This window comes from Aedes albopictus, chromosome 1 (assembly GCF_035046485.1).
Source record: "Aedes albopictus strain Foshan chromosome 1, AalbF5, whole genome shotgun sequence".
NCBI classification, from domain to species: domain Eukaryota; kingdom Metazoa; phylum Arthropoda; class Insecta; order Diptera; family Culicidae; genus Aedes; species Aedes albopictus.
In genome coordinates, this window is record NC_085136.1 from 239,798,884 (window position 1) to 239,812,917 (window position 14,034).

The following is a 14,034-nucleotide window of genomic DNA, read 5'->3' on the forward strand; positions in this document are numbered from 1 at the left end:
TCATAATTGAATCCCTAAAAGAATTCCTGAAAAAAAATCCTGGAAAAAATCCTGGAGAAACTACTGCAGGAATCTGTGGAGAATTTCCTGTAGAGATTCCTCGCGAAATTTTTAGAAGAGTTCCGGGAGACATTCTTTAAGGATTCTCTGGAGAAATTCTGGCTGAAATTCCTAGAGGATTTTCTGGAGAAATCCCTGGAGGAATTTCATGAGGAATTCTTGGAGGATTTTTTTTTGAATTCCTGTAGGAATTTCTGGCGTTATTTTTCGAGAAATTTCTGGAGGAATTTGTTGAGGAATTTAAGAAGGATTTTTTGAAATGATTCATGGATGAATCCCTGAAGGAATTCCTGAAGAAATTCGATGAGAATTTCCTGGATAATTTTCTGAAGGAACTCCTGGAGGAATTTCTCAAGGAATTCCAGGAAGATATTCTTCAGAAATTCCTTTAGGATTTTCTGGGGGATTCCGTGGGGCAACTCCTAGAGGAATCCCTGGAGGAAATATTGGGGGCAGACATTTCTAGTGGATTTTTCTTAGAAGAAATTTCAGGCGGAATTCCTGGAGGTAATTTTGGAAGAATTTCTGGAGTATTTACTGGAGGAATTCCTGGAGGAATTATTTGAGGAATTTCTGGAGAAATATATGAGACTTCCTGGAGGAATTTCTGAAGGAAGTATTGGAAGATTTCTTGAGGGAATTCCTGGAGGAACTCATGCACGAATCTTTGGAGAAATCCTGGAGGAATCTCTGTAGATTGCAATAAGGATTCCGATCAAAATGTTCTTACTAGGAGTTCTGACATTCTCCTAGCATCATTAATTGACTAGGATCAAAATTCTTTCACAACGACAATATTTTTGTTCCCTATAATTGATAATTTTCTAGATATTCTCCATTGTATTTGATACGTTTATAAAATTTTATAAGAGTCGAGATAATGACTTCTTGTTCAAGTTTCGTATTGCTTTGAAATCATTACCACCCGAAGCTTTCTCTAGAATCCCAATATGAAGTACTTGGTGATGTTGGCACCACAACATGTTGAAACCCCTACTTGGGAATTCATATTGCGTGTAACACCATCATTCTATTTTGCACCATGATCATACATATATTGCACCATTATTATAGTGCCCCCCCTAAGCAAGAACCCTGCGCACGCTAGTGATGGAATATGTTCTAAACGAGTGACTTTTGTAGCATCTGTCACTACAATTCTGTAAGAAGTAGAAGAAAACGGAAACACGGCTAAGGAAAGTTGGTTGTGCGTAAGCCCAAGATCTGCGACACGGAGCAGGGGTTTGCGACTTTGAGCAGAAAGAGTTGCTGCGACAAGATAGCGGTTGGTACGCGCGGTTAGATTTAATCCGGTAGATAAAGCCGAGTAGAGCTGGAATTGTTCAACAAATAGTAGGGTTCATATTTGGATAAAACAAGTAATGTTGTGTGATTTTTTTTTTAAATGATACTGACATGATAGGAATTGTTTTGGAGGATGAACAAAAACAACGCTTTCTCTAATTTTATGGTGCTGTGCCATTGGCTGAACGACGAAGCGCGGCTTTGAAATTTGTTTGGGAGCTTCAAAGATTACTGACTCCGATGAAAGAAAGGATTTGTACTGCAAGAGATATTATTTAATATACCTGGGGCAGATGTGGCCACTGATATTGAAAATAACATCGAGGCGTATGCGGTAGCTATCGAGAAGTTGAATGGTTGCTTTGCTCCGCAGCGTCATGAAGCGCATGAACGCTACATTTTTTGGGCCATGAAGCCAGAACCAGAAGAGAGTTTAGAGAAGTTCTTGATGCGTGTTCAAATGCATGCTAGTAAATGCAAATCTGGGAAGTCGTCGACTCGATCTGCAACATTAGCATCATATTGCAACAACCGGTTAAGAGCTCCGAAACAGTATCGCGTATACCTTCGATCTGTAAGTTTTATGGTTGATTGCATACTCCTGATGGTTCATGCACAGCTTGGAATAAAACTTGTTCTAACTGTGGCAAGCGAGGGCATTTCCGAGCTGGTTGTTTTAGCAGAGTTACTGTCGCTTCTAGTAACCGAAGTGCAGACCCATTTTCGGGCCCAAGCTCTACCAAGCGAAGTTTTGGACGGTTTTTCCAAAGAAATATGAGTGCTTCGACTTAGTCCAACATCAATTTGCAGAAGCGACGAACAGGCCGGCTTCACGCTTTTGAGGAAGATGAGAATGATGAAGATATTCCAGAGTTAATTAAGATGGTTTCATCTGCGAGCGATTCCGATGAACTTTTGTGTGCGAAAGTGGGTGGAGTGCTTATCGAGATGCAAATTGATTCCGACGTGCAATCCAACATAATTGATGACCAAACTTGGAGTTCTATGTTGCGTTCTGGTGTGAAAACGGTTGGATTTTTTCGTCGTTCGGATAGGAAGTTCAAGGATTATGCTCAGACGGACTGTCTCGAAGTTCTGGCCATGTTCGACGCAGAAACCTCCATCACTGATGGCAATAAGAAATGGTGTACTGATGCTAGATTCTACGTGGTACAAGGAGCTCCACAGCCGTTGTTAGTCAAGATTACAGCGAAGAAGCTAGGAGTGTTGGTGGTGGGATTGCCGAGTTAACATGAAGCGCTACATCAGTTGGACATTGTTATACCATGTCCATGCGTTCAAGGTGTCAAGATCCATATTCCAATTGACAGATCGGTCGAACCTGTTGCTCAACGACTACGCCGATTACCATTCACTACGCTTGATCGAGTTGAGGAAAAGTTGAAGGAATTGGAATCCAAGGATATAATTGAGAAAGTTTCTGAACCAAGTTCGTGGGTTTCTACATTGATGGTCGTGGTTAACCTTCCGTAACTCGCGCGGTTGGCCACCACCGTTAGCACCACGCTAATGCTGAGTACAAAAAGCGAGATTTTTTCAACGTATTGTACAAAATACAACAGTGCGATCGCTCGTGGGTTAAGGATAGCGGCGATATCAGATTGTGCATCGACATGCGACAGGTGAATGAAGCAATCATGCGCAAAACTCATCCACTTCCAGCTATTGAGGATATTCGATGGAGATTGAATGGTGCTCGAGTGTTTTCTCGACTGGATATTAAAAATGCTTTCCACCAATTGGAGCTTGATGATGAAAGCAAACCTTTAACAACTTTCATCATTCATAAGACCGTTCGCAATGCTGTTTTATTTTGTATGGCGAGTTTTAAAATTTTTAAAACTCGCCATACAAAATAAAACAGCATTGCGAACGGCCTAAGGGTATGTAATTTTGTAATGTATTGTATCTCATAATTGGAAGATATTAAAGTATAATAATGCTTATATTCAAGGTCTTTTTCGTTTTTTTCTTTTTGGAGTATCATGTGCTCCAGAGATGTTCCAAAAGGTGCACAGATTTTGTCGGATTGTCCCAATACCATTAAATTCATCGATGATATTATCATAGCGGGAAGAACGGAGCGAGAATACGATGAAGCTTGAACTAGGGAAAGTTGGATACATGATGGAGAAAGGTGATAGGTTGATTGTGCCATTCCGTTTGAGCATCGTTTACGGAATAATTGCTGGTGGCCTTGGATGCATGATACTATAGCTCGCGCAGTAGAAAGGTGTGAAGGATGTCGTCTAGTAAGCCAATCAGATCATCCTGAACCGATGCAAAGAAGACCATCAGGAAAATTGACTTGTAGAACGTCAAAATCGGTCATTGATGAAAAGACTTAAGATCAGTCAAGCCCTAAACCGCGATTGGAAAAAGGATCTCAACGATTACCTGACTATGTATTATTCAACGCCGCATAAAATAACTGCTAAAACTTCTTCTGAGTTGATGAGTGAAGGAATATTCGCACAAAACTTCCATCATTGAAGGATTTGGCCTCATCTGTACCATCAACGAACTACAGGGACAGAGATCAGCAAGCGAAAGAAAAAAGCAGGTATACAAAGGACCATCGAAGACGCGCCAAAGCATCAGATTTGATCATAGGGGATAAAGTTCTTATGAAGAATGTACTTCCAGGTAACAAACTTATTCCCACCTTTAGCCCGAGTGTGATGACAGATGGTTCACGTGTAACAGTTCAAAATGACGAAACACGGAAGAGAAGTGATAGGAATACGAGTCATTTAAGGAAGATTGTGGATCCAAGTGTTAGAAATAGAGATGAGGACGAATATCAGCAGGAACCTCTTTTTCGGTTGAGGAACTTGCGGAAATGATGAAGCAGAATCAACTAAGGAACTCCCGATATTGCAACGAAGCCAGCCCCAGCGGAACATTAAGAAACCCCGTTACATTGATGATTGTGAGCTCGATTTATTGACCATTCGTCAGTCTTAACACAGACAAACAGACGTAACACTTAGAATAAATGCCTGAAAAAATTATCGCTGAGCTACACTAGCACTAGCTAAATAGTAACGATATTGCGCGAAGCACTGAGCTTCGCCATATCGTCAACAGCAGGCGCTAGTGTGAAACGTCAAACGCGAACAAAAACGATGCGCGCGCCTCTGGTTGTGAAAGTAACAACATGTTCGTTAAAACCGTGGGCGATGGAAATTTTGTCAGTGTTACGTCTGTTTGTCTGTGGTCTTAATATCCAATAAAGAAAGGGAGATGTAGTGAGTTGTTTATGTAGCTTTGTCTGTGGTCTGCACCAACACACTCATGTATGTAGTATTGTATTACCTCTGGATGTATGATATACCCTGGTTTGTTGACAGCTGAATACATATTCTAGGTTAGGAAAATTCGGCTTATCAGTCCATTTTTCTCTAGAACGATAACGGTTTTCGATTCGTCCCTACCAAATAACATTTTAAGTTTTGTTCGGCTCTACAAGAGATCTTCATGACCAATTTTATAAAACTCGCAATAAAACTGTTTTATACATCAAAACCTCTTGATAACCTCTTTAAGAGCATCTTCCGGCTAAGTGGACCACTCTCGGAGAGGTTTTGCAAACCGCATTAAGAGTAGCAATAAAACTGTTTTAAAACCTAGTAGAAAAATTTCCCATTCTCGATTGTTGTTGTTTTTCGTTTCAACAAAAACTATGACAGCTCAAGATGCAGAGAAACTTCTTCGATGGCACGTAAAGTTCAGGACGATACATCATTCGTAAGTAGAAACGGTAATTTCATAGTAATATTTTAGTTGTTATTGTGTTGGTAGGCTTATGCGCATTCAATTTTACCGTGAATATTGGGGTGGCAGAATCATAAAACTAATGCGCTTCAAAAATAGTGAATATCATCATCTTGGAATGAAATAAACCAATTTGTTTATTTAGTAAAACTATCTCAAATCACAAGAAAACTCAGCAGAGAGAGTATATTTATGTGAGCATGTTATGGAAATAGTGGTAAACTATCAATTCATTGCTAATTTGACCAAAGTTAACTATTTTCCATACACATTAGCTAATTCTTCAATATGGCGACAACCATAATCAGCGAAAATAAAACGAAAGCAAGTTTACTTTTATGATGACCGCAATAAACCTAGAAATGTCGTAGTTCTGCTTTTCCACCAACAGATGTCATTACTAATCGAACGGATCGCCATCTGTTGAGAGTTTTAACAGTTTTATTGTGGTAATAATGATTGCCAAAAAGTTTACAAATCGGAAAGTTTTGTTTACTCTTAAAATCTGTCTTCATGGATATCTTGAAGTATACTATTAAACATTTTATCAATGGTTTTCATAAAAGCAGTCATAAACTGCGAGTTTTAATTATTGCTGTATTAAAACCCTAATAAGAATCAAACAAAACCAATCAGCAATGAAATTGTTACTTGGGTACGGTAACGGAAACGTAGGGACGAATCGAAAACCGTTATCGTTCTAGAGAAAAAAGGACTGATAAACCGAATTTTCCTAACCTAGAATATAGATCCAACAGTCGAACTCTCGCACATCCAGCTGAATACAGTCAGGTTTTTCTTTACGCGGGGGATACGTACCGCGTAAAAAAAAACTCAGTTCAAAATTTAAAAAACCGCGTAAAAAAAGTCTCACCATTTCTCGACGAATCATGCAAAAATAAGACGATGAGCTTTTTTTGTATGGAGTTTTTATTTGCGCGGCCGCGTAAATGAAAACCGCGAAAAAAAGACCTGACTGTATAATTGATAGTATCGAGCCACGCGGTGTTTCATTATATTCTTACGCTACCACAAGTTTCATAAATTTAATAACGTGCCATTTACCGTTTTTGTGATGGAGACGCATGGTACATGACTGTGTAAGTACACTCTTCGAAAACAACAAGCACAGAAGTCTTTGGTTTTGAACGCTCTGAATTGCGATAATGACCATTTACCTTGTGTTGTTTTTCTCAAAACAATTCCGTCTGTCAAGTTTCTGCTTTTTAAAGAATTCATTGCGATTGACTCACCCCACAAAACTTATTAATACTTGTCCGGTGTCGGTATTCGTCACTAATGACCTGCGATGATGATAAATTCCTATTTACCTACCTACTCTCCCGTTCACGCTCTCAGCATGGTATTTTGAAAGCGTCGGGCGGGGTTGTGGGGGGGCACGAAACGAACACACGACGATCGAAATCGCCTGCTCTGCTAACCTAACTGGATGACTTAAGGGGAATCGGTGTAAAATGAGCCCTTGAGAACACAAGTAAGTTGGGAAGCACTCGTCTAAGAAACAAGTGTCGTGAGTTAAAATCTTACCAAAATGTAGACTTTTTCATAATTTCACACACAAGCTGTGATCCACATACATGTTGTACGTTGAGTTAATTATAAAAAAAAATATCTTTTTACACATCTTTTGTATCGAAATGAAATGAAATAGAAGGAAAATCCGATTCATCACACTCTCCCCACACAACCGCCTCAATCGAAGTGGAAAACTTCTAGGCAGCCGTCGTCGACGTCGTGGTCGGTGGGGTTCAGCGCAAAGATGCAGGTGGTTCTACCCGAGTCGGATGGACGTCTGGCATAACACAAGCGCGTATTTTCTCGGCTTGTTGGTCCGCTTGCTTACTCATGCTCACGGGAACTGATGGGCAGCGGCAATGATGACGGCATTGGGACACAGTTTTGTGCTTATACAATTCAGCACCGTTTGCCGTTGTCGTCGGTGGACTAGACTCCAAAAATATCCCAGCAACAGTGCGATCGAAGAAACCAGGGATCGCGATGATCCGGTTGGAAGTTGGAATATCATTTCTAACGTTGTTTGCCCACTCGCACTGATGATGGCGGTGCATAAGACCACGCAATTGTTTATTGAAATTTATTTTCTGCATTTCGTAACCTTTGTCATAACAAGCGTGCGTGTCGGTACAAATGGATTCCAACTGAAAGCCGGATTGCGAAACTTGGCTGGCTTGAACGAGGATTTGTACATTTTCCAACGCGACCTTGGTCGGTCAGAACAAAAAAAAAAAAGAGAAGCTTCATTAAAATGCTCAACTTGTCTTTTGTCAGCGTTATGAGGTCAAAAAGAAAAAAAAATGAGGGCGACTCTACAGCGACAATTTGAATTATGATTCGTTGAATGCAAACAGATGCTCGGATAATAATTTAATTATATTAATATTTTCCTGTGTGCCTGATGGTTAGACACGGTTAGCAGCGAGCAGCTGTCTCTAGAATACACCGCCGTAGGGTGAGGTAATAAGGGGTACAATGTTAATGACGGTAGCTAATTAGCCGAAACTTCGTTACAAAATGCAATATGATTTCAGGAATGTTTTCATGGGAATAACTAAGGCATAGAATAAGGTCAGTAGAGCACCTTTAAACAAATGCATTTTGGCGAACCGTAAGTTATGTCGATTTCAAAAAAGACAGTTAACGTATAACGAGCATACTGGGGAATCATTCGAGCAATATCTTTAGATGGCTGGTACAAGAGCAATACTGTTAATACAACAAAAGCACAGAACCGAATTGTCAATTAAACCACCCTTTAAAAGTAACTCCGATTTTACCAAATATTTACCTTCATCTTCGATATCCGTATGTATAGGAATTTTCAGCACGGGTCGTACATTTATCCAACGAGGCTTGCCGAGTTGGATAAATACGAAGAGTGCTGAAAAAATCGAGTTTTGCAACGAGTGCCATACATTTTTTTCATAATGCAATTAATTTGAGTTGCATTCATAATACAATGTAATTTGATTGGCAACCTCAGTCTGACCTCAGTTTCCACGGCTAGAGCTTGAAAAACTGTGACGGTTATAGCCGCGGCATGCTTGATCCAAATTTTTGTGTCTTGCACAATAGAGCACGTGGCGGGTCCCATTCAACCAACGCGAAGCACGATGGTATTGATGGAAACTATCATATTCTAATGAAAGTTTTTTTTATTTCATTGCAAAAAATGTTGTTTGCAACTCGTTGCAAAACTCGATTTTTACAGCACTCGTCGTATTTATCCAACTAGGCAAGCCTCGTTGGATAAATGTACAACTCGTGCTGTAAAAATAATCATTTTGCAACTCGTTACATAAATAACTATTAGAGTCTTCTAATCCCAACAATCCCTTTGAAAGAAATGGAACTTCCATAGCGCATAGTACTTACTTGATACTTGATGGGCTACAATTCGTAGCGGTGAGTCTACGCCGAATGAAGTATCCGCCTCCATTGGCCTCGGTCCTTGGCCAATCGCTTTCAGTCGCCCTGAACGTTTAGAGTCCTTAGGTCCTCCTTAACTGCCAAAGCACACTTCCACGAAGCCGACGATCCCTTCCTGGATCTCTGCTGAATATAATTTTAGCTTGTCGTTCCTCCGGCATACGAGCTACGTGTTCAGCCCACCGCAGCCTGCCGTGTTGTATTCGCTTCACTATATCCATCTCTTTATATACCTGGTTCAATTCGTAGTTCATGCGACGCCGCCAGATGCCGTCCTCCAGTTTACCGCCGAGTATTATTCGCAGCACTTTACGTTCGGCAACTCCAAATGATCTCCGATCAACTTCTTTCAACGTCCACGTTTCATGACTGTATAAAGCGACCGGAATAATCAGAAAATTGTACAACGCGAGTTTTGTCTTCTTTTGCAGCCTACGGGACCTCAGCTGGTTTCGCAGACCGAAAAAGGCCCGAATTACAGCCGCAATCCGCGGGTATCGTCATTACCGCACGTCACTAGGGAACCAAGATAAACCAATTCATCCACAACTTCAGACTTTTTCCCGCATAGCACCACCTCGTCATGTGCGATCATGTACTAAGTCTTTGTGGTGTTAATCGTAAGTCCAATCCTCGCAGTCTTCCTCTTAAAAGGCACGAACGCCTATTCCACGGCCCGATGGTCAATTCCGATGATGTCGATATCGTCCGCGAAGCCCAGGAGCATATGGGTAACTCTCGCTGAGACCGGCCCACTATTTACACCTTGTCTTCAAAAATGTTTAAGGTGCCGAATTTCTGAAAGCCCTCGCTAAAAAAGTAAGAAAAATGCATTTGGTTACTCAAATTGATGGACCCCCCGTTAGTTAGAGCCACAACAATTTTTGCAGACCCCTCGATTTTAGTCAAATGATGGCTCACTTAAACCGTTGTAACTCGAAAGTTTCTTCAAAAACCAGCTCAAAACGAATTGTTGTTGAAAAGAGGAAAGATAGAGCTACTATTTACAATAATAAAAAGTTGTGTCGGCCATATTTATTTTGGCCGCCATCTTGGATTGTTATACCAAAACATTTTTCTCACCATGAGGGCAACCACCGATTTTCAAATTTTTTGCATCAATTGAAAGCTAAGACATTTATACATAACATATCAAAAAATTGGAGATGTCTTTTTTTCCTATCGAAAGTTATCTGCAGTTTTGTAAATTAAGCCACGGTTTCCCCCATACATTTCCATGCGCACCGGCAACGACATGCAACAGCATCCGAGTTTACGCCTGCATGTATACACAAAGACGCGTGCCGCAAAATTTGGCCAAATCGGAGGTTCGTTTCCGTTTTTGACTGTTTCTCAATGATGCGGGCATTGCATTCATAACTTTTTTAGTGTTTTGAAAAGCTTAAACCTCCAGCATTCCATTAGTGGGTTCAGAATTTAAATTTGTGTTTGTAAACACTGCGAAAGAACGCTGCATTTATGTAAACAGCCGGCACCGGGCCCAGTGCGCAAAAGTGGCATGATTTACAAAACGGCAAATAACTTTTGAAAGAAGAAAAAGACATCTCTAATTTTTTGATATGTTATGTATAAATGCCTCAGCTTTAAATTGATGCAAAAATTTTGAAAATCGGTGGTTGCCCTCATGGTGAAAAAAATGTTTTGGTATAAAAATCCAAGATGGCGGCCAAAATCAATATGGCCGACCCAACATTTTATTATTGTAAATAGTAGATCTATCTTTCCTCTTTTCAACAACAATTCGTTTTGAGCTGGTTTTTGGAGAAACTTCCGAGTTATAACGGTTTAAGTGAACCACCATTTGACCAAAATCGAGGGGTCTGCAAAAATTGTTGTGGCTCTAACTAACGGGGGGTCCATCAATTTGAGTAACCAAATGCATTTTTCTTACTTTTTTAGCGAGGGCTTTCAGAAAATCGGCACCTTAAACATTTTTGAAGACAAGGTGTACATAGTGGGCCGGTCTCAGCGAGAATTACCCATATGCGACTTCGTGACAATGGTTCCACTCCTGTGCACACCAGCTCTCCTTATCGCTCCTTCCAGTGCTATGTTGAACAGTAAGTTCGAAAGAACATCGCCCTGCTTCAGTCCGTCAAAGACTACGAACGATGACGTAATTTCATCTGCAACCCGTACACTTGATTTCGATCCGTCAATCGTCGCACGAATCAGTCTAATCAGCTTCGCCGGAAATTCATGTTCGATCATAATCTACCATAACTCGTTTCTCTTCACTGAATCCTACGCCGCCTTGAAATCAATAAACAGATGATGGGTCTGCAAGTTGTACTCTCGAAATTTATCGAGAATCTGCCGCAGGGTGAACATCTGGTCCGCCGTTGATCGGCCCTCACGAAATCCTGCTTGATATTCGCCGACGAAGGACCCCTCGATCGGCCTCAGCCTGTGGAACAGAACTCCAGACAAAATTTTGTACGCTGAATTGAGGAGTGTTATTCCTCTGTAATTCGCGCACTGCATTCGATGCTCTTTCTTGAAAAGAAGGCAAATGAGACCATCCAACCAACTAGCAGGCAGTTCTTCCTTCTTCCATATCTTCAATATAATACGGTGTAAGAGTTTATACAGTTGTTCACTACCATGCTTGAGAAGCTCGGCCGGGAGTTCGTCCTCCCCAGACAACCAGTCATCGTATAAGATATTGCATAAGATGTTAAAGTGGAGGCGATATGCGTACATTTTACATGCGCCTAAATGGAGGCATGTACGCATAAGGCCTCCACTTTATCATCTTATACAACATCTTATACGATGACTGGTTGTCTGGGTCCCCAGCAGCCTTGTTGTTCTTCAGTCCCCTAATGGCTGTCCTGCCCTCGTCTAGCGTTGGAGGTTCCACAGCTTGTCCGTCATCATCGATTCGATTTCTGTCCGTCGCTCTTCCACTCCCACCGTTCAACAATCCCTCGAAATGCGCTCTCCACCTGTCAGCCACCATTGTCTTGCCTGTCAGCAAGTTTCCATTACGGTCGCTGTACATGACGGGAAAAGGCGCTGTTTTTCTCCGCACGCCATTGACAGTTTCGTTAAATCTCCGCATATCATTCTGTTCCATACCCTCTTGCGCCTGAGCAATCACATTTTCCTCGTGCTCTTTTCTTCTTTTTGCGGTGGATCCGTTTTTCGTCTACTCTTGCTTCCCTATATCGCTCCCTGCTTTGCCGGGTCCCCGACACCAACATCCGGCTTCTGGCAACATTCTTCTCGCCCGTTACCCTCCGGCACTCCTCGTCGAACCACCCGTTTCTAGGTCGTCTTTGAGCAGTACCTATCACCTCCTGCGCTGATGTGCTCGTCGCTCCGTGAATAGACTCCCACAGAGTGTTGAGATTATCGCTCTCGTTGATCTCACTTATCCGCTCGTCCTGCTTCTGGTGATAGACAGCTACCGAAACCGCTGGATGTTTAAACGCATCAATCGCCGGTTCCTAGAGTCCGACACGATTGATAACCGAGCTCGAATCTTACGAACTACGAGATAGTGATCTGAGTCGATGCTGGGACCTCGAAAAGTTCTAACATCAATTACGTTCGAGAAATGTCGGCCATCTACCAGCACATGGTCGATTTGGTTGCAAGTATCGCCGTTTGGGTGTCTCCAGGTGTGCTTGCGGATATCCTTGCGTGCTACTAATGGCCATCCCCCTGGCCGCAGCAAAGTTGACTAATCTCAGGCCGTTGTCATTAGTGACGGAGTGAAGGCTGCGCGTTGGCGTCACCGATGACAATCTTAACGTCGTGTTTTGGGTATTCTCCATAAATCTTGTCAACATTCATAAAACGCATCCTTCACATCATCGGTTTTCTCGTCGGTCGGCGCATAGACATTGATCGGCTTCCACCTCATAACTCGCTTCATCTGTTTCCCGATCACTATGAATCCGTCCCCATGTTCTGCCTTATCGATGTTATATTAGAACGATGTGTTGGCGACGGGATCCACCACCGTGAATTCACGTTCACCAGTTTTGGGCTTCCGCACTTCCTGTATAGCAGCCACACCAACTTTCTGCAATTCACGAGCCAAAAGGCTCACTCGTCCAGGTTCATTTAAGGTCCTGACGTTCCAGGTACCGAGTTTCCAATCATAGTCCTTATTACGTTGCCAGGTCGGTTTCCGAGAGTATCGTTCGCATATTCTATTTCTTACTTCATTTTTCGTAGTGTTCGACAGGCTACCTTACCGGGGTCGCGCTGCCTACGTCGCGTTGGTGGGGCTGCCACCTTAGGTATAGCTGACGCGATACAGCGTTTCATATTCAGCCGCTGGATGCCAGAATAGACGCTGTTTGAGCCGCACCTCCTTGGTGAACAGACGCTCGGGACGTACCTCCATTGGCGTAGCTAGGGGGGGTTCCAGGGGTGCCTGGCACCCCCTAGAACAAATTTGGCACCCCCTAGAATTTTTCCTTGACAGTCACCTAAAATTTAAAACTTCACATAATAATTCTAATATTTATTAATGGCACATTTGAACAAAACTTAAGCACACCCGGAATTACTTTTATACCGTGGATACACAGTTATGGATCACACACGGTTACGGATCAATTCGATGTTTACGATCGTATGTTGCAGCTTAGCATGGCATGGAGTGGCATAGTATAGTGTTAATGCTATGAATACTATGCTATGTTATGTCATGCTGTGCAGAGAGGCGACATTTGACCGTAAACATCTAATTGATCCGTAACCGTGTGTGATCCATAACTGTGTATCCACGGTAACTATTGTACGTTTTTGGCGTTTTGGATATTGGTCAGAGCAATCAACAGACTTCTCCATAGATTCCTCCAGAAATACTTGTATCTATTCATACAATGATTTCTCTAGGCTTCCTTTATGTATTTCTCCAGATATTTCTTCAATAATCTTCCCTTAGGATACTCCAGGCAGTCCTGATGGGGTTGTACATGCTAGTAGTTTCTGCAGAGATTGATCCAGCAAATTCTGCTAGGTTTTCTATGGAAATTTTTACTATGATTCTTCTCGGAATTCTTCCAGGAGGGGTTCCTCTAAAAGTTTCTACTGGGATTTCTTCAAGAATTTCTGGTGGAATTATTCAAGCAATCTTCCTGGGATCCTTTCAGAAGTTCCTCCGGTGATTCTTCCAGGAATTTTTTCAGAGATTTCATTCAGAGATTCTTCCAGAAATTTCTCATGAAATTCCTCCAGGCGCTTATAATGGCCTTCCTCCGGGAATTGTGGCTAGCATTCCTCAAGCAACTCCTGCTGCGATTCTTCCAGAAATATCTCTCCTCCTCTGAAAATTCTCACTGTGGTACCTTCTGGAATTCTACTAGGAAATTTCCGGAAAAAATTCCGGAAGATTTCCCTGAGATTTTTCTACAAAATCCC